This window comes from Halyomorpha halys, unplaced genomic scaffold, assembly GCF_000696795.3.
Source record: "Halyomorpha halys isolate HHAL.00 unplaced genomic scaffold, Hhal_1.1 Scaffold551.1, whole genome shotgun sequence".
Classification (NCBI taxonomy): Eukaryota; Metazoa; Arthropoda; class Insecta; order Hemiptera; family Pentatomidae; genus Halyomorpha; species Halyomorpha halys.
The window spans coordinates 289,434-310,986 of NW_027112864.1; the positions used below are offsets into that span (position 1 = coordinate 289,434).

The 21,553-nt window shown below is 30.6% G+C and overlaps 1 protein-coding gene across 1 annotated transcript in view; it reads right to left on the reverse strand.

Annotated features, from left to right (window-relative positions):
• Window positions 1–10,332, reverse strand: part of sty (sprouty) — a 52,111-nt gene extending 41,779 nt beyond the window's left edge. Inside the window, exon 1 of the mRNA XM_014426111.2 lies at window positions 10,141–10,332. The gene's annotated coding sequence lies outside the window, so the exon portion shown is untranslated. The remainder of the gene's footprint in view (window positions 1–10,140) is intronic.
• Between the last annotated feature and the right edge of the window lie 11,221 nt (window positions 10,333–21,553).

A 21,553-nucleotide genomic window follows, 5' to 3' on the forward strand; every position in this document is an offset into this window, starting at 1 on the left:
TAAATTAGATTTGGTTATATTATATACTATTTTTAAATTTAATAAAGATCAAAAATTGAATGAAACCTCTGGATGAGGAAGTAAAATATATTAACAGCGACAGATCGAATAAGTAACCATTGTAACCGGTTACAAAAGAACGGTTCCAAAGAGTGACAGCCAAATAGGGCGTACGTTACGACTTCGCCATGAATGGTATCATTGTCATGGCTTACAACTGCCTTATAGGAGTAGTTTTTTTTTTTTAACTCAAGTTGCCAACACTGTTTCCGCTTATATAACAACGAGGAAAATGTACCATTTTTTTTTTTTTTTTTTTTTTTTTAATGAATCCAATATCTAAAAAATATTAAATGTTTAGAATCGCGCTTTATAAATAATATTAGGGCCGGCTATACAGTAATGTTTGGCTACTAAACGTTGTTTACCTGAAATGTGGGCGGTGTTTGAATATTTGGAAAGTTACCAACATCGCCTTGTTAAATTGAATTGCAAAGAAACACACTTCGAGCAGTTGTACATTCACGAGATCGGTTTGAGGTGTACGACCAAGCTCCACATATAACATGGAAAAACTAATGTTAAATGGATAAATATTTCCTTCTTTTAGCATGTTAAAACGATATAACATGTAACATAGTTGAGAGTCTGTTAAATGGAGAATGACGTCACGAAACAGACTAGCTGAACTCGTCACCGTTTTATTTGTTGTCGTGTTAGGTTATTTACTGGTAGTTTGTGTATTAGTATTGTTTTGGATGTTTTTAAAACTAATAAGACAATAATAATAATCTAACGACAATTGTCAATTAGCTCATCTTGATTCACTTTGTCACAAGTCACTTTGAGCATGTTGTAATAAATTTGTTTAATCAAAACTTATAAGTAAACAATAACATGAAGTCTTGAAAGGAAAGGTTATAAAAGAAGTTGCTCAAAAAATCCACTAGAAGCTCTTATACATTTAACCTTTAACATGACTTGAACTTGGGTTTCTCACAATCCTATACTTATAACATTTAACACATGAATAACCCTATTAATTCTTATACAAAAAAAACTACTCTTTTTAATTTACAAAAATTAGTAAAACATCAGTCAAATAAAAAATAATTAATAAAACTATTATATGTTTATATTTAATTGATACTGAGATCTTTGATAAATTTTATTTTAAAATGCATATAATGAAACGGGTGAATGAGAATTTTTTATGGATACAACTCTTATTCATGAATGAATCATTGATAAATAAATATGGTATCCATGACAATATTAGCTATTAGTTTCATAGTTGCCAAACTCTGGATGTATATAGAGATAATTCTATCTTTATTCCATCGAAGGCGATTTTGTACTTCATTGTTATTTTTCTATTCCGAGATTTATTTGATTTCTTAATTGAGTTTCTTTATTTATTACATGGTGAGTAACGCCCACTCAACACCCAATTTACGTCCCCAAGTTTTGTGGGGCTTGTGATGAAGTCAAATCGATTTCTGCGTTACAATATATATATATATATATATATATATATATATAAAGACCAGGAAAGGAAAAATCATAAACAAAAATTTTGTATACATAAAAATGATTGACCATATTTTTCAAATTATGAAGATGGTCGGGGGTGCGGTCAAAAGGAAACAAAAGATAACTATCTTAGAGATCTCTTTCAACTAGAACAGCTCTGATAAGGCTCTACAAAGTGGGACGAAACGTAGGCTAATAGTTGTCATGTTTCTTTTTCACCGCACTCCCGACCATCTTCTTCATTATTTGAAAAAAAGTATATTCTGTTGCTATTAAAATTCATTTTTTAAGACTTTTTGAGTTAGGAAAAACCAATATAATTTTTTTCCTACCAAAAATACAATCATAGACAAAAAAAAAATGGTTACACTATCAGGAAAAAGTTTTCTCGGTTTTTCCCGTTCCCATATAATTTTTCTACTATTCCTTTTTTCATTCATAAAATTCTTTTACATTTCTATCAATTTATTGTTTATTATTGCTAACAATGAGCACTGTTTATTCTTCTAAAATAAACAAAATTAATTCGTTTCGTCTATAAGACCCTTCTCTGATATAAAAATCCTTAGAACAGTTTTAGAGAAAATTGGTTCTATAAAGTGGAACGACCAGTAAGTCGATTTTTTCGAATAAGTCGCCGTCATGTTCTAAACATATATGCGCCATAATATGAAATTTCAGCTTCGTACAAGTTTTGATTTTTGAAGTAGGCCGTTCACATACAGACATACGACTATTTTTCGGACTCGTGGGACATCAAAAAATGTATTTCCGTCAAAAACTCGAATTCGAAATTTTTCACGAACACGATATATTCCTTATATATATTCTCCCATAAATCGGTATATTGAAATAATTTTAAATTACTAAGAACATGTAAGATATATACTTTGCTTTATTTGTTACTATCAATATCATATCCTAAATCCCTCATTGTTTACAATAGATAGTATAAAGCTAAATCTCTTTTTAAGGGATTTAGGGATTTTATCCCTTTATACATGAAAGAATATTTTACCTTTATAAGCGCATTTTTAGTTTTACAATGCATTTACTGCAAGGATTATTATAATTAAAAGATTTATAAGGAAAAAAAACTAACTAAGAAGGACGGATTTCCTTTGATGATAATTTACTACTGTTTATAACTACTGATATCTCCTTTCTCTTATGTGCCTTTAAGCGTAGAGGTATCTTAGGATCTTTAATCTCAAATTGTATATATCAATTATTATTTTCACATTTAAAAATCTTTCTTTGCGTGGAAAAACTAATATTTTTCGAAATTTTCACGTAAGGAAAAAATCTTACAATTTCTTATAACTAGTCAAGTCCATTTCGAATGTTTTATTTTATTTTTATTTATTATTTGGCAGTTTTGGTACTATATTAACATCAGATAAAAAATTCTTTAATCACGATTTAGAACCAAAAATTTTAAAAGGTAACCTGGCTTGTTATGGGATTCAAAGCCTCATAGATCCGTTTAAATTCAACCATGTTTCTAGAAATTAAGACTTTTGACAAAACAAATATTTCAAAATCTATTGCAGATCAGCTAACTTTGTTTACCAAGCTGGGAGTTACACCGCTATTCATATAGAGTAGGTTTACGTACTCAGAATTACTCAAGACCTCAACATCCCATTCGTTGCAGATCTGGCCCGAAATAGATATACCTCCTTTTATTACTAAATCCTTACCCACCCAAACACATTAGTTCTTGATAATCTTCCGAGGCTTCTGAAAAGAAGATTGCTACGGGATCTAATTTAAATCAATGATTAATGTACCACTACTGAATGGTTCGTTCGCAAGAGTATCATGTGCTCTGTAAAATTTTTTATACAGTTGCAATTTTCAATAAAAAAAATTATATCATCAACCCAGATTTTATAAAAAGTTGTGTTATAATACTTCGGCACTCGAAGGGTAATGTGTATACTGATTAATTGAAAATATTTTTTGCCATGACATGACTTATAGCCACCCCGAATGAAGTTAAGAGAAGGGGACTCCATGACAATGAGGTGCGCCCCCAAAAGGCCAAAAGCCGATTTAAAATTCCCAAGGGGCAGATGGGTCCTAAGGCAGGGAGGTCCCAGGTGGCCGGAAGCCGGGCGGATGAACGGAGGCAGGACATCCGGTGCGGCGATCCTTGAGCGGAAACGGTCGGGTATGAATGGCGGCCGTTTGTGAATGGGGCCGAGGATAACAATGGCTTTGACATGCCCGTGGCATCCGCTCCATTACCAACCTCTAGGCTCCTCAGCCTTTTCATACCCCATTATCTATACTACATATTGTATATTGTATACTCTAACGTCGCTATGGGAGCTGTCTTCGCATTGTGGCAATGTCCTTACAGAAACATAACCATTCTAGGGCAGAAGAAAAAAAAAGTCAACAATAAAAACGTTTTTGAGAAACAGAATTATCATCTGACGATATCCATAACAAAAAAAAGACGTAACGGCTATTGGTAACCGTATTTCTTCCACAATAACTTAATTTTAGAAACTATCATATCACATCCGAAACTTTGCTTGCTAATATTTATTTTTCCTAATTTTCATTGATTTAATCTAAATCCTCAGATATATATATCTTGTGACTTAAGCTTTGATAAAACTTAAATCCAAAAAAAACTTAATGCCATTTAAAAAAAATATTGAAAGAAGATGTTAATTAAGAAGATAAATTAAACGTATTAAGTACATTGTCGAAACATGTTTGGCGGTAAATAAAGGTACAAAAAACTAAAAATATATTTTTTTTTACTATTTTGTATATTTATTGACTGCGACTTGGACAATCTACCAAACAAAAAATAAATTAATTTTAGATACCACTCGAAAAATCTCTCGGCCAGAAAAAAAATTATAAGCATATCGTACAAAACGACCATAGATACGAGATGTGATTTTATATATATATTTGCTTTATGTACAAATGTTTTAGAGTATCATGTTTTTCAGACTTATGAGATATCGCAGCATAACATGTAACAGATTAGTTATTGTAGAAATAACCAATCATTGTTTTGAGATAAGGTGCCTCGTAAATCTATTAAAAAATCACTAAGTTTATACTACAAAAAATATATAGATTTGTAAGATCCATATGTTATTTTTTCTGACTTCTACATTTTCAAAAATGGCTTACAAGCTATCACATTTGATACGGCTGTGTTATTTTCTGATAGGAATAGACCTGATCGATATCAGATAGAGTATCTATGAAATTCGAAATTAAGAAATATTCATCGAATTTAGTTCTGCAATATTATTTAAGTTTTAGTATTAAAACAAAAAAAAAAATAAAAGTACCTATTTTTACTGTGTTCAAAAAATACAAGACTACTAATCTGCATTTTTAACCATGATCTAAACTTTTGAACACAGAAAAAAAAATCAAATCAACCAAACACTAATAAAAACTTTATTATTAAAATAAAACTTATTTTTATTTATTCCTAAGTTCGATTAAATATTATATATGTTTTATTAGTTCGATTACATTATAATATTTCTTTCAAAAATGTTTTCTAATAAAATAAATATATATTTAAGAGTACATCATTACATTAGAATATATCATTACATATATATGCCATATATAATGATTTAAGATTGGAGAAGTTTGTCGGGGGGGTGCGGTCAGCAAAGAACAACATAAATAAACAAAACCATATTTATTTATTTTATGCCGACGTTTCGACCTGAATTTCAGGTCTTCATCAGGGCTATAGAACAGATAACAACAACATTTAGAGAAACATACAATTGAAAAGGAACAGTATACAAACAGATTTAGAAATATACAAAATATTGAATTAAATCATCAATAATAAAAAATTGATAACTGATAATTGAATAATAATTTTTTTTTTAAATTGATTGATAATCGTGGCTCAATTGTATGTTTCTCTAAATGTTGTTATCTCTTTTGTTCTATAGCCCTGATGAAGACCTGAAATGCAGGTCGAAACGTCGGCATAAAATAAATATGGTTTTGTTTATTTATGTTGTTCTTTGCTGACAGCACCCCCCGACAAGCTTCTCCAATCATTAATCTACGGTCAACTATCTACACCTCATTATAATGATTTAAGTTTTTATTAAGGAAACATTAAGAACAATTTCAACTTGATTAAAAGTTTAAGTTTGACTATGGATTGGATTTTGAAAGTAAATAAGTCATGAGATTTTTTTTTTTTTTTTTTTGGAAATATGCTCTGAAATCTAAACATTCTAAAGTGAAGACGGACAGATACTCTCCTGAATACCATTTAAATTAAAACTTAAATTCTACTACGTAAAATAACAATATTGTCTGCATTCAATAACATAATACAACGAATAAAACAATAAGCGAATTGTTTTTAATTAAAAACAAATTTCAAACATAATTAATAGGGAAAAACACAATTGAGTGGTTTCCAACAGTAAATATGTTTTGAATAGAATCCATTGTTTAAAGAGGTAGTTAACATTTTTCATTCTCCCGTTGTGTGCACTTTATTTACGTCCATAAAAAAAAAAATCCATTAGCTACAACGAACCTACTATATACATTGCATATTTTAATTATAACAAAATAATAATAAGATTTCTCTTAAACTGATGCGTGGAAGAATAAACAAATTCAAATCAGGTTTTTTTGATTTATTTATAAAATTTCTAAAAGGCAGAGAATAATTTCGGTATATTTACGACTCTGCTAAATATGCTAAACACGGGAGTGCTATGTGGGCAAGAGCGAGTGGGCAAAAGACCAACGCCACGGGTTCTAATCACGCCTACGTTGGAGAGTTTCCGGCCGCCGGAGCATCTGTTCGGCCTTACAAAACTTTATTTTTCGAAATATGTTTGAGGAATATCTGTAGAAATCGATAAATTATTATAGAATCGATGAAATAGATAAAATTAAGTTAAAATTTAAATATGAACGGAAATTATGAATTGCGGAGGTAGGTCTTATCGATAAGCCGTATAAATGAGTAAGAGATAACAAGAAAATAATTCTCACCTATTTTAAACATTTATGGGAATGTAATGAAAAAACAAAAATCGTGAATTTTTATAAGAATATAAGTGGTGTTGGACAGAATAAAGAATTTAATTTTTTTTTTTTTAATTACATGAATATATTCGAAAAATTTAAAATCAGTCTGGAAGATTATTGATTGACCGTGTGTATAGATGAATGGAATATGGTCCGGGTGTGGTAAAAAAAACTCAAATAGTAGATAATTATAATATTGGCGTCAAAACAGCCCTGACGAAGCCCTGCAACGTGGGGCGAAACGTTGGCTCAATAAAATAGTATAATTCTAGTATTTGAGTTTTTTTTTACCGCACCCGGACCATATTCCATTCATTTAGAATCAGATATATATTTCGAGAAAACTGTATATATTTCGCTCTGGGTACCCCAAGGTGCCGCAGCACTCAGTTTGAAAACAATTACTTTATACTATTTAATATCATATTACAACCCATAGGAATGGGGCAGTAACCATTTAATGATATCCTGGACTTAGGTACGAGGCCTTTAACATATCTAAACAAAATGCAGCGAATTTTAATTCCGGTTCTTATGCTATCGAATAAAAATACCTGGATCGGAATTAAATTTGATACATATTGGATTTTAGATTATTTTTATACGGTCATTATTTATTTATTTTACAACTAAATTTCGGATATTTTAAGAAATACATATACATTATAAGAAAATAAACATGTAAAATGCAGATTAAACGCATATAATTTAGTAATGAGTTGTAGTAGCTACAAAAAAGAAATTATAAATAATGTATACCTAAATTCTATCAAAGTGGACAACGGTTATAGTCCAAAAAGGATTCAATGGAATTCCGACCTACTGAGGAACAAATGGTTAATGGCGAAGACCGCAAGGTGTGGGCCAGCAGGATAATAGAAAGAAAAAAAAAGGAAAAAGGACATAGTAAGAATGTGGAAGAGAAATAAAAAGACGGCGTGGTGTGGCATTGAAAGCTGCCTACGATCGCTTCAGAATGGGAGGTACAAAAACAAAAAAGGGAAAGAAAAAAATAAAAGAAAAAATGAAAAAATACGTGCATACATTTGCATTTAATAGTCTTCGGGAGCCCACTTATTCGACTCACTATCATTTAACCTCAAAGGAATGTGGTTCTAAACACAATAGATTGAAGATAATTCAAAACGGGAATCGAATAAAATCGAAGAGAAAAAATATTCTTAAAATGAGATTTAAAACGCTCAAAATTATTATTATTATTTTTTAAAAGAACTTTTCAGTCGTTTTATTTCAAACTAAACTCAACTATAACTTATGAAAATTATCTTTTCATATCTGAAGCGAAAATTAGATACAAGTGGGAGTAAGGAGTCTATAGTTGAGACTTAATTGTTTACAGAAAGCAACAAATACTTGAATAATTCTTCTTTCATTAACAGTCCTGCCTAATAAAATGATTTTTAAAATTTTTATTTTCGATTTCATTTGTTGAATAACTGTTTTAATTTTTAAAAAATAAATAAATAGGAAACATCAAATATTTGGGGAAAAAAACACTAGAAAGTATTCCATAACTTCAAAATATAAGCCTAAATAGTTATAAGTCTCATATTTTACAAGTGAACTTTCGAAGAGTATATTAAAAATTGAATATGAAATAGAGGGAGAATCTACTGTTAAAACAAAACTAAAACATTAAAATTAAAAAATTAGAAACGAATTAATCAATCTAAAAACCTTCATAAGAAAAACAACGATTTATATCATATTTATTTTATTTTCATGTTTTTTTTTTTTAATTTAAATACTCTTTTTAATTTATTATAAAATAACTAAACATAAAAAATTAGAGCACATTTTCTTGAAATTAGATTTTTTATATGATATCTGATGAAAAAAAAATTATTTATGATTAAAAAAAATATGAGAAAGTATCGATGTCTAATTACTTTATTTAATCCTGACTTATATACGAAGCAGGTTCCAATTAATCGAGTTTTTATAAAGTATCGAGGAAAATATAATAAATATTCGGCGAGATTAATTAATGTTATGCATTAGAGAGTGAATATGAGGATATTTAATTAGCAATTTCTGTTTAATTAATATAATATAAGAATATTTTTTAAATTACGATATTTTATTTAATAGTTAATGGTTATCATAATTTTTTTTTTTCAAAATATAAGAGGAAATATGAAGATATGATTTTTATAAAATAAGCAAATAAAACTCGGACGGATTTGGATTGCCTCCAAAGGAAAATTTCCACTCTCACTTCCAAAAATTACGGACCGGACTTCAGAGCGAGATACATTTTAATAGAAAGCGTTTCTTTATATAAATTGTAAATAATTAAAAAATAAATAACATAAAATTTATAAGTTTTTTTATAGTTTTAATTTAAATAAATAAAAGAGAAAATAAGTAAAAAGAGAGACTAGAATTGAGGAGAAGGAGCGGTCGGATACAGTTAGTGGTGGCCGTTTTTAGGCGGCAGAGCTCGCACAAGGTCATGCAAGGTCACAGACCTCCGAGTTCCTCCCACACCGCCAGGTATAGCCCAGTCAGGATATCTTGTCTTCCAGAGGATATCTTCAGGATTTGTCAGGATATCCATAGGGGTATACTAGATCGTAAGGTACGTCCTGGTAGTAGTAGAAGACTACGTACCAACTGACCCACATGTATGAAGGAGAGGGGACGAATCCGTAAAAGCGACGTAACACACCTATTCAACCTAATACAAAATATACTATACAAAATAAAAAATCAAAACAATAAAAACTACAAAGAAATACAACTTTTCTTCAACAAAAAAAAAAGTAAAAAACATAATTCCCCATCTTGTTATCCTAAAAAACATTACATGTCAAAAATGATACGATTAAAAAAAAAACTTAAATAAAAAACCCATGAATGAACCTTCTTGTTTTACTATTTTTTTTTTTTTTTTTTTTCGACCGATACCAAATGTAGTGAATGGAGACAGGACCGGAAATGACTCATATCCTCTTGGTAAACGTAAGATAAAAAAAAATCGATAGATTACTCTCAATATAAATTACACATGAATCAATTTTCAAAAAATCGAATTTTTGAAATTGATGAGATGATTATTGTTTTTATATTTTCAGGTATTATTATTTTAGAATTGTACTGTACTTTGTATAGTATAGTTTGGAAATACTTATGTTGGTTTTTTTATTTTTGTTTTTTAAATAATATGCATTGAGATTATTATTTTGAGTAGTGATATTGGACGGAATATATTTGGTTTGTGTTCAATTGAGGATAAGATAGTGATTATCAATGAGATGAAGTTGTGAATGGACTGTTCATTCATATTGCATTGTCCATATGAACGATTTCAGAATGAATAGATATAATTATGAATGAATATGGAAACTTTGCCAATGTATTGAGCTATTAATGGGAGGATTTCGTCTTATTCGATTGCATTTAGGGATTTTGAAGGGCTTATAGGAGACAGATGTGAAGGAGTGTGAGAGGTGCGGCACGGAGATGAATGAATGGGAACGCTAGCAACTTCCGGCCTCATAGCGGATGTGGACTTACTTGGTGAGTTGGCAATCCTGACTCCTTGTTGATTTACTCCTGATGTTGTAGACAGAAGAAGACATATTTTACCCTCAACAACACTGTACAATCACACTTCACCTACACTCTAGACTCAACACACTGACTACAGAGAGAGATGGAGAGATGCACCCACTCTGAGAGCACGGCTACTACTGAGGGAGGCGGTGGGGCGACCCTAGCGGCAGATATATCAACTAGCTTTTTATGAATGAGCCCCCCACCCCCACCGGCGGCCATTGATACCCCCACCCCTACGTTCCCTCAATGAGAGCCGACCGGAAATGTGTAACACCCAGCTAGGATAAACTCCGCATCTTTAGCTCACCTTCCACTTCTCAACCAGCTTCCGATATTTCGCCAATCTACCTTCGCTATACAACGCAATCAAAATTAAATATTATAAATATTAGCGAGCAAATTAATTTATTTATTTACTAAACTTCACAGCATTGAAAAAAAAAATTTCACTTCTTCGAGACTAGTATTATTGTATAAATAAAATTATTTGCATTCAATTAAGTCCCACATTGAATATTTGAAGAATATATGAATGGAATATGGCCCAGGTGCCGTAAAAAAAAAACTCAAATTATAGATAATTATTGAGCCAACGTTTCGCCCCACGTTGCAGGGCTTCGTCTGGGCTAAAAAAACACAAACACTATAGTTACAAAAAGGAAAAAAGAAAAAACATAAGTGTAAAATAACAGGGGTATAAAATGAAAAGTAAGATATAATAAGAAAAATTAAAGGTTGTAAATAGTAAATGAAAAGGGTAATAGTGACAGATAGATGGACAGATAAAGAAGGTACCATAATAGTAGAAAAAACTATTTATTGCTAACCAACATTTGGGCCGACTTGTCAGGGCTGTCTTGATTAAAACATGGATGGGATGATAACTGCTTTATTAAGTTGTCATATTTATTTATTAATATTTAGTTTTTTTTTTTTTTTAAATCTAGACAGCCCTGACGAAGCGCTGCCAAGGTGGGTGAAACGTTCGTTAACTATAAATAGTTTTTCCTACTATTATTACTATACTATAATAATATGACTATAATAATATTTAATACGATATAATAATTTTTAATTTTAGTGTTGAGTCAGTAACTCAAATCATAAATGAATGTATAATAAAAGCTGTTATTTATTAGATTGTCTCTTTCTTAGATCTTCTCAGGAATGTTCTACTAGCGTGTTTGGGGTTTTTCGAATCATTAAATAAATATCTCCATTAACTCGAAAATATTTGGTATAATTACTAATGAATGATGAAATAGCTCTACGTTCATTCATTAATTGAAAGAAAATATATGGACGTAATAGAAATTTACTGCATTTTATGCTGTTTTAAAATGTTTCATTAACAATTTTTACAAAAATATGGTATAGTCTATTTTGGTTCTCAAGGTTTCATAGATAATTTATAACCTATATTTTTCTAGTTTGCTATTTATCAATGGCGACAGTTCAATGTATTTAATCATTCAGTTTTCATCATCTATTCACTAAATTGAACTGTCAGCGTGATATAAAACTTTTAATAACAGATTAACTTAACACTATCATCAAACAGTATTTTTCTGAATATTAAGAATTAATTATTTGTCTAAGAAAAATATTGTGCGATGATGGTGTAAAGTTAACCTGTAAATCAAAATTTTAAAATTCAATGGAGAAGTAACAAAATAGGTTGATTTGACTAAATTTATTGACCTAGGCAGGATAGTCTGCAAAAAGTGCAGGACATTGGTTAACAATAAATAGTTCTCTTCTACTATTTTGATACCTTTATTCACCACCACTGGAACAATTATAATCTTAACACTGCCTTGAGACTGGTTAATATTATTTCAACATTGTCCGAGTTGGCCGAAGCGTCGGACTTATGAATAGAATAAATATGTTTTGAGACAGAAATGGATACAATTTTATTTATATAAGCAATTACTTTTAATGTCCAACGTTTCGGCCAACCTGTTCATCCTCAAGGACATTCTTAAATTTAAAACTTTTTGCAGACTATCCTGCCTAGGTCAATAAATTTAGTCAAATCAACCTATTTTGTTACTTCTCCATTGAATTTTAAAATTTTAATATACAGATTAACTTTACACCATCATCGCACAATATTTTTCTTAGACAAATAATTAATTCTTAATATTAAGAAAAATACTGTTTGATGATAGTGTTAAGTTAATCTGTTATTAAAAGTTCTATATCACGCTGACAGTTCAATTTAGTGAATACATATAAATAGCAAACTAGAAAAATATAGTTTATAAATTATCTATGAGGCCTTGAGAACCAAAATGGACTATACCATTGTAAAAATTGGTAATGAAACAATTTAAAACAGCATAAAATGCAGTAAATTTCTATTACGTCCATATATTTTCTTTCAATTAATGAATGAACGTAGAGCTATTTCATCATTCATTAATAATTATACCAAATATTTTCGAGTTAATGGAGATATTTATTTAATGATTCGAAAAACCCCAAACACGCTAGTAGAACATTCCTGAGAAGATCTAAGAAAGAGACAATCTAATAAATAACAGCTTTTATTATACATTCATTTATGATTTGTATTACTGACTCAACAATAAAATTAAAAATTATTATATCATATTAAATATTATTATAGTCATATTATTATAGTATAGTAATAATAGTAGGAAAAACTATTTATAGTTAACGAACGTTTCGCCCAACTTTGCAGGGCTTCGTCAGGGCTGTCTAGATTTTTAAAAAAATGACAACTAAATATTAATAAATAAATATGACAACTTAATAAAGCAGTTTTCATCCTCATTTAAACCGAGACAGCCACGACGAAGCCCAGAAAAGTGGGGCGAAACGTTGGGTAACAATAAACAGTTTTTTCTACTATTTTGGCACCTTTATTGACCGCCACCCGGACTATTTTACTTTAAAAAATTATTATAGAGCATTGAGAATTTTACAAGGGATTTTGGATTGTAAGGATTGGATACGAGAGGAATTCAAAGGTTTACATCAACAATAACCATTTTAAAATTAACATCTAACAATCATTTTTATTGTTAGTTGTTGATGTGTTTTAAGAAATTCCTCTCGAAACATTTTAAAGAATATATGTATATATAGTTGACCGTAAAAATTGATATAGAAGAAAATGGTCAAAAGTGAAACAAAAATAGTTTACAACTATTTATTTTCCGACGTTTCGCCCCACTTTGTTGAGCTCCATTAGGGCTGTTTCTACTCAGATCAGTACGAGACTCAGTTTAACTTTGGTTCACCCGTTTGCTTTGGACAGCCCTGATGAAGCCCTACAAAGTGGGGCGAAACGTCGGAAAATAAATAGTTGTAAAATATTTTTGTTTCTTCTTTTACCGCAACCCTGGCCATCTTCCTATACATTTTAAAGAATAGTTTTTGTAATGCGAGTATTACGAGATATTATCCTGCAAATGAAAGACAATTTTTAAATGATTAGTGACACGTTAACAATTGAGGTTGTCTCCCTCATAATGGTCTAAGGGCCGAAACGTTGCAGAATGAAATAAAATGTTGAGAGTTGGATCATTGTAGTCAATTTTATATGTTTGGGGGAGCGGTAAGTAAATAACACAAATACGTTGAGAGAACGTATTTAATAGTGGCAACGTTTCGGCCTGAGTTTCTAGCCTTCATCTGGGCTAAGAGGAAAAAGCAAGATAACAACCGATGAATAAAAGGATATATAAAATGATTAGAAAATAGCTAACATTATACATACAAAGATAATGATGACAGACATAAATAGTTAAATTATTATAAGAAGATAAAGTCTATTTGAAAAGGGTAATATTAAAATTAAGTAATAGTAATTAACGAATAATAAAATATATATGAAAGTCTAGAAGTAAATATATGTACTAAATGAAAATTATTAGAAACAAAGTAAGGAAAGAAATGGGAAATAAAACGTATAGAAAGTTATATAATGCCAAAGAAATATGAATATTTTAATTTAATAATAATAATTTAAATCAATATTATGGGGAAAAATAGAGAAAGAAAATATATTTAACTAATAAAATATTTAAATAAAGTACTAGAATAAAGAAACAAAATATAAAGTTAAGTAAGACAAAAGATTTTTAGTGTAATAACTTATGAGTATTAAAAACACTGATTTTTAAAAATATTTCTTGAACAACGGTTATGCAAGGAGCTGGTTTGTTCATAATCATGCTCAACAATCAGATTTTTTAATTAATTAAGTGTACTTGCATTATAGAGGCAGGGGGTTCAATTCCACACAATGCGTTTTATAGAGTTTAGTAAATAAGTATCTTAACCTCAATATAACAGATTTCAGCAACTCGAATCTCGCTATAACGAACCTCAGTATATAGAACTTCTTTCTTTTTTTTTTTAACCCTTTGAGACTCGTTACACCTGACATAACTGAGAGGAAATTTCTGTCAAACCTGGGATGACCATAAGGAGACGGAAAAGAAAGAGGTAGGGAGACCGGAAGTGGAGAGGAGGGGGCTAGGATAATTTTATCTCGACATAGCCATCTTGAAGAAGCAGCCGACAGCTTCCGGAATACAGACTCTAGCTTCTAATTTATGTGGTCGTGGCATCCCACCTCGCTACAAATCGTCACACCAACCAAGCGAAGACTAATTGCTAACTGTTCTGTCATCTGGCTGTTCTTACTGAAGTAATGTCTTGGGGCTTCTTTTGTTCCCTGCTACGGGAGAGAAGTACATACTACAAGAGCCAGGAAGAAAAAAAGGCAGTTATCTCACCCCAATTTTTGATTACATTAATGAAAACTATATATAATTACTAGTCAAAACTGATGAGTCTGCCAAGTATAGGTAGGGGGAATAAAAAAATAGCGGCTGTTTCAAAACTTTAAAAAAACATTAATTTTTCATTCGGAGCTCTTATCTTAAAAACCTACCAACACTGGAAAATCTTAGAGAACATTATTTAAAGAAGAATAAATTTACTGAAATATTTGTCCTAAAAGAGCTATTTATGTCCAATAGTTCTCGAGATATAGCTTTTTAAAAAGCAAAATTTCTTAAAAATCTACTGAGAGATTAGTTGTTAGTTAATTTATTTTGAGAAATCTATATCTCCGGAACTATGTGACGGACAGATGTCTATTAGCACTCGAATTAAAGCTAGTTAAATTTACTACAAAATAGTTTATAATGTTTATCTTTGTAGGAGTAGTAGTTTTTATGTCTATTTGACAAAATAAACTCACAAAATGTTAATTTCTAGTTGTTCGTATAAAATGTTGGATTTTTGAAATAATATATCTCTATATCCATAAGACGTACATGTGTCTGCCAACAATCAAAATAAAGGAACTTTAACTTATTATAAAGTAGTTTATTACACTTATCTTCGTAGGGATAGTAGTTTTTATGATATTCACATATGAATACAAATTTGGCAAATGAAAATATAAATCAATTTATTTTAGCAAATTTTCTATAAACTCGAAGGCTACCTAAACACAAAAGTGCCATATGATGTGGCCACAAATTTAAGCCAACTAGTACCAGCCAATACAAATAACACAAGTACATGCTTGCGCGTTCCCGAATTCTCATGAGTTTGGCAAACGTGTAGAAACAGTTTTGTCCGAATCGAAACTTTTACAATTTGCCTCAAAACAAAAAAAAAACTTATTAATGGTTGGTAAACAAAGAAAGTATCAAACGCTTGTCCGTTAATTAACCAAATGGGGCCCTCTAGATTCTTTAAATTACTTTTAATTGTATTTTATTTTTATTTTAAATTATTTTAAGGTTTATAATGAGGTGTTAATAGTTGGAAATGGTCAGAGATGTGATCAGCAAAAATACACAAGTAAACAAAACTAATTTATTTGTGCCGACGTTTCGACCTAAATTTCAGACCTTCATCAGGGCTAAAAAGAAATAACAAACAGCTCAGAGAAACATCAAAATTTAATATAATTTATAATGATGAGAAGATTCGAGGAGAAGATGGTTGGGGGTGCGGTCAAAATGAAACACATATAAGTGGTGTAACTTATTTAATCGTGCCAACGTTTCGGCCATAATTTCTAGCCTTCATCAGGGCTAAGAACAGAACAAGATCACAACCAATGAATATAAAAAATAAAATGTATACATAGGTAATTGAAAAAGTAGGTAAAATAACATAATTAAGGAAATTAAATAAAAATGAAGTTGTATAATGCAAAGAAGTACGAATATATTAGTTATTAATAATTTTTTTAAAAATAAATTATTAATGTTATTTACAACTTTATACACATATATACAACAAGTAAATTTGCTGTAGGTGACATAGTGACATGATACAAACATGTGGAGAATCTACCCACTGATAGAACTCCAATAACATTTCTAGAGGAGAAGATCTCTAGGCCATCTTCTTTTCAGTCGCCTAGGAGGATTATTAGGTAATGAAGGAGAAGTTAGGTTAGAAACAAGTGGATTTGGGTGGTATTAATAATTTAAAATTGAAATATGGAAAGAAAAGTAAAATTGAGAGAAAGAAAATATATGTAACCATAATTATTGATAAAGAGGCAAAATATAAGTAAAGTTAAATAAAAGAAATGTATAGAAAAAAAAAATTTAGAAAACAAGTTAAGAAAAGAAGGGGTGGTAAAACAAAGATAGGGAAAAAATAGAATAAAACGAACCTGTTAGCTTGAAAGCCAAACGCCAAGTGGTATAAGAAGATAGTTGACCGTGGATGATATATATGAGGAGAAGATGGCTGGGGGTGTGGTCAGAGGATAACACAAATTAGTTGAGAGAACTTATTTAATAGTGTCAACGTTTCGGCCTTCATCAGAGCTAATACCCACACCAACTCGGGCAGAGATCCCATCAGAATTCATGTATACACTCATATACACATTAAAATTACCTAACCCCAATTCAGTGATAACCCCCTACAGTCATCTTTCCTTTCAAATTCACTATCAATATAGGTTTTCCTCTTTCCTGTTCTGGCATTTTATCGTTATTATCTCATACTATATCTCTTACCAGTGCCTCCGTAATCGACAAGTATTTCCGGGCTTCGAGTGGCGTTTCCGCTCTCTGTGTATTTTTATATTAAACAGGAAATCGAATTACGACTTTTTTTTTTTTTTAATTCCAAAATTTCCGTAACAAAAATTCAAAATGATGAGATATAGTTGACCGTGGATAAATTATATAAGATGGTTGGTGGAGGGGGGGAGTGCGGTCAAATTATAACACAAATAAGTTGAAATGACTTATTCAATAATGCCAACGTTTCGGCCATAATTTCTAGCCTTCATCAGGGCTAAAAACAAAGATCAAGATAGCAACCAATGAATACAAAAAAAAAAATAAATAAAAAAGAAAATATAAACAGAATGCCACAAATGGACAAATAAGTAAAAATAACATAATTAAGGAAATAAAATAGAAATTTTTAATTATCTTTGTATGAGTAGTAGTTTTTATGATATTTTACAGAATAAACTCACTATATGTTAATTTCTAATTGTTCGTATAAAATACTGGATTTTTAAAAAATATATCTCCATATCCATACGACGTACATATGTCTGCCAACACTCAAAATAAAGGAAATTTAACTTACTATAAAGTAGTTTATGGCACTTTTTTATCTTCTAATGGGTAGTAGTTTTATGATATTCACATATGAATATAAATTTTGCAAATAAAAATATGTCCAATCAACTATAAATCAATTTATTTTAGCACATTTCATGTAAACTACTACTCCTACGAAGATAAACATCATAAACTACTTTATAGATCATTAAACTAGCTTTAATTTGAGTGCTAATAGACATCTATACGTCAAATAGTTTTTGAGGTATAAATTTTTCAAAATAAATTCACTAACTACTGATCTTTTAGTACGTCCCATACAACATTTTTATGAAATATTGCTTGTTAAAAAGCTATATCTCGAAAACTATTTAACGTAAATAACTCTATTAGGGCTCATATTTAAGCAAATTTACTCTTCTTTACATGACTTTCTATTAGGTTTTCTTGTTTTGTTCCTATTTTTTAAGATATAGAGTGCCGAATGAAAACAATTTCTTATCTCTTTGAAACAGCCGCCATTTTTATTTCCCCTCCTTATACTTGGAAGACTCTTCAATTTTGACTATTAATTATACATAGTTTTTATTAAAGTAATAAAAAATTGGAGTGAGATAACAGCCTTTTTTCTCCTCTTGGGCTCTTGTACTATTAGATTTCTCTTTAACTTTTGATAGCAAAACTCATAGCATTTTTAATGCCATGACTGTGTTAAACAGTGTATAATAATATATTATATATCTTAATCTAAAATACAAGTATTTCCATAAACCCCAGTAGTCAGTTCGTAGACAGGATACAGCAGACATCTAATATTCCGCTTCCCTCGGTTGTTTGTGGTCTACTTTTTATTTATCCGCTCTTGGCTGAGTTTACACAGAGGTCGGAGGAGATGGGCTTCAAACAGGAGATTATAAACAGGTCTATAATATCCCTACACCTCTTACGTCAATGGAGTCCATCTAAATCGGAGGGGCCCCTGAGGGAGGAAGCGGAAACATGTTGTGTGCTGTATGCCAGGAAATGGCCACAGACGGGAATAACTAAGAGTTCCAATGCAGTAACCATTTCCTTGCCTCCCAACAACACCCTTACTATTTCAGTTCCTCCCTATTCCCGAGAACAGATTAGATTTATAAATATTTAATTGTCTGCATGGATTTTAGAAGAGCCCTTTGGTCTAGACGTTGGAAGATAGGTTAGATTCACTACTTGGTGACATCAAACCCCGAAGCGACATGAAAACCTTTTTCGAGGAGAAGCTGGTTGGGGTGCGGTCAAAATAAAACAAATGAAAATTTTGTAGCGTATTTTTTAATTCGGAGTTTGGCCTTTCTCGACGCAGAATACCACTTGGCAGTTAGATTTCAACAAGTTCGTTTTATTCTCTTTTTCTCCCTATCTTTATTTTACCACACCTTCTTTTCTCAATTTTCCTTACCAACTTTATCAATTATTATGGCTACATATATTTTCTTTCCCTCAATTTTTGTTTTTTCTTTCAATATTTTAATCTTTAAATTATTAATAACTAATTCTTTGCATTATATAACATCATTTTTATTTTATTTCCTTAATTATGTTATTTTACCCACTTATTCAATTACCTATGTATACATTTTATTTTCCACTTCTCTCATCACTTTATTTTATTAATTCCATTTTGTAAAATTAGTCACTTTATGTCATTCTGTTTATATTTTCTATATTCATTGGTTGTTATCTTGTTCTGTTCTTAGCCCTGATGAAGGCTAGAAACTCTAACCGAAACGTTGGCACGATAAAATAAGTTACGTCAACTTATTTATGTTTTATTTTTACTACGCCCCCAACCATCTCTCATAATAATGTCTTTTTATTTATTACAATGAGCTAATTAGGAATTCGATTACAGAAAACTAACTAAAGTTGTATTAAATTATAATTGAAAGAACACTGTTCAATTCATCTATCTAGCTGAAAGTTGGCCGAGTAATAAAAAATTCGAAAGCTGAATACAAACTACAGAAATGAAGTACCTGAGAAAAGCTCTCAGTAAAACTATATTCGACCGATTGAGTAGAAATAGGACAGGAACCACTAATAGAAAATATACATACAAAAGAATTAATCTTGTTTGGCCATTTTCAAAGATTAACATCAAAATCAATCGATTTTCAAAACGTAAATGAAATGAAAATATAATTTTATTCTGGGAAAAGTCGACTGTGAATAAATACATGCTTACATATTAGGATTTATGGTTTGACAGATATTTAGAAAGTACGTAGGTTAAAATAACATTAAAACATTAAGTTAAATTACAATTTATAATAGTAATCAATTCATGGCTATAAATATTGTTCACATTAATATGAAAGTTTGGTTATGTAGTAAGTAAAGGAACATCTGTTAATTAAAGGAAAGAATGGAAGAGGCTTGGCGAATGAAGCAGTGAAGAGAATTCCAGGAGGTTGCACGTATGACGAAGGAGGCAGTTCTATGGGAAGGCATATGTAGATCGATCAGTTGGGATCTGGAGTTTAATGAGTGGATGGATGAACGCAAAGTGAGAAGATAAAGGTAAGTTTTTAATTTTAAGAACGCCTGTTGAACAGATTCGATACTTAGGACTCCATCTTGACAAGAGACTTACTTGGAATCCACACACAAGACTGAAACGACAAGTAACTGCTCGTAGATTCCGATTGCTACAACACTTACTTGACAAACGCTCTAAACTTCCCATTCACTACAAAAAATTAGTATACACTACAATAATCAGACCAATTTGGACATATGGAATTGGGCTCTGGGGCTCCACCAAACCATCAAAATCTTCCCGCATCCAATCGTTACAATCCAATATCCTACGTAAAACTCTTGATGCTCCTTATTACGTCACAAATAAACTCATTCATAAAGACCTTAACATCCCATTCGTTGCAGATTTGACCCAAACCAGATATGCGTCTTTTTATTACAAACTCCTTACCCATCCTAACCCATTAATTCTTAATCTTTCATCCTTAACAATCCCTTCTAATCCTCCGAGGTGTCTGAAAAGAAGATGGCCACGAGACCTTCTAGTTTAAATTAATGTTTGAAGTACCACCAATGGGTGGTTCCTTCCCAAGATTTTCAAGTGTATATGAAACATACTACATATTTACCTATTGTATTATTTTGTACAGTTGTAAATTACAATAAATAAATAATTAAAAAAAAAAAAATTTAAGAACTTGAAATAGGAAAATACGAAGTAAATATTGCATTCGGGAAATTACATAGATCCAATTCGGTATACTAACAAGAGAAATGAGAGCGCCTGGGAAACCTGAAGATAAATCTTAAGCAGCAATTAACGAGTCTCTTTATTCACAGCAGATGGTTTTATGTATGGGGTATTTGTTTGGATTTAAACAATTTTTATAATAAAAAGACACAAAGTAGTTTTAGATCAAATGAAAGGAAACCTAACTTAATATGCAATAATATATATTTTCATTTTCTTCAATTAATTGTTAAATAGAGAATCATGAGCGTACCTAGCGGAAGGAAGTAGGGGACAGCTGCCCCCCCCCTAGAAGGGACAAAAATTATTAAATTATTACTGGAAGATTATTGATTGACCGTGTGTATAGATGAATGGAATATGGTCTGGGTGCGGTCAAAAAAACTCCAATAGTAAATAATTATACTATTTTATTGAGCCAACGTTTCGCCCCACCTTGCAGGGCTTCGTCAGGGCTAAAAAAGATACAAACACTATAGTTAAAAAAAGGAAAAAAAAA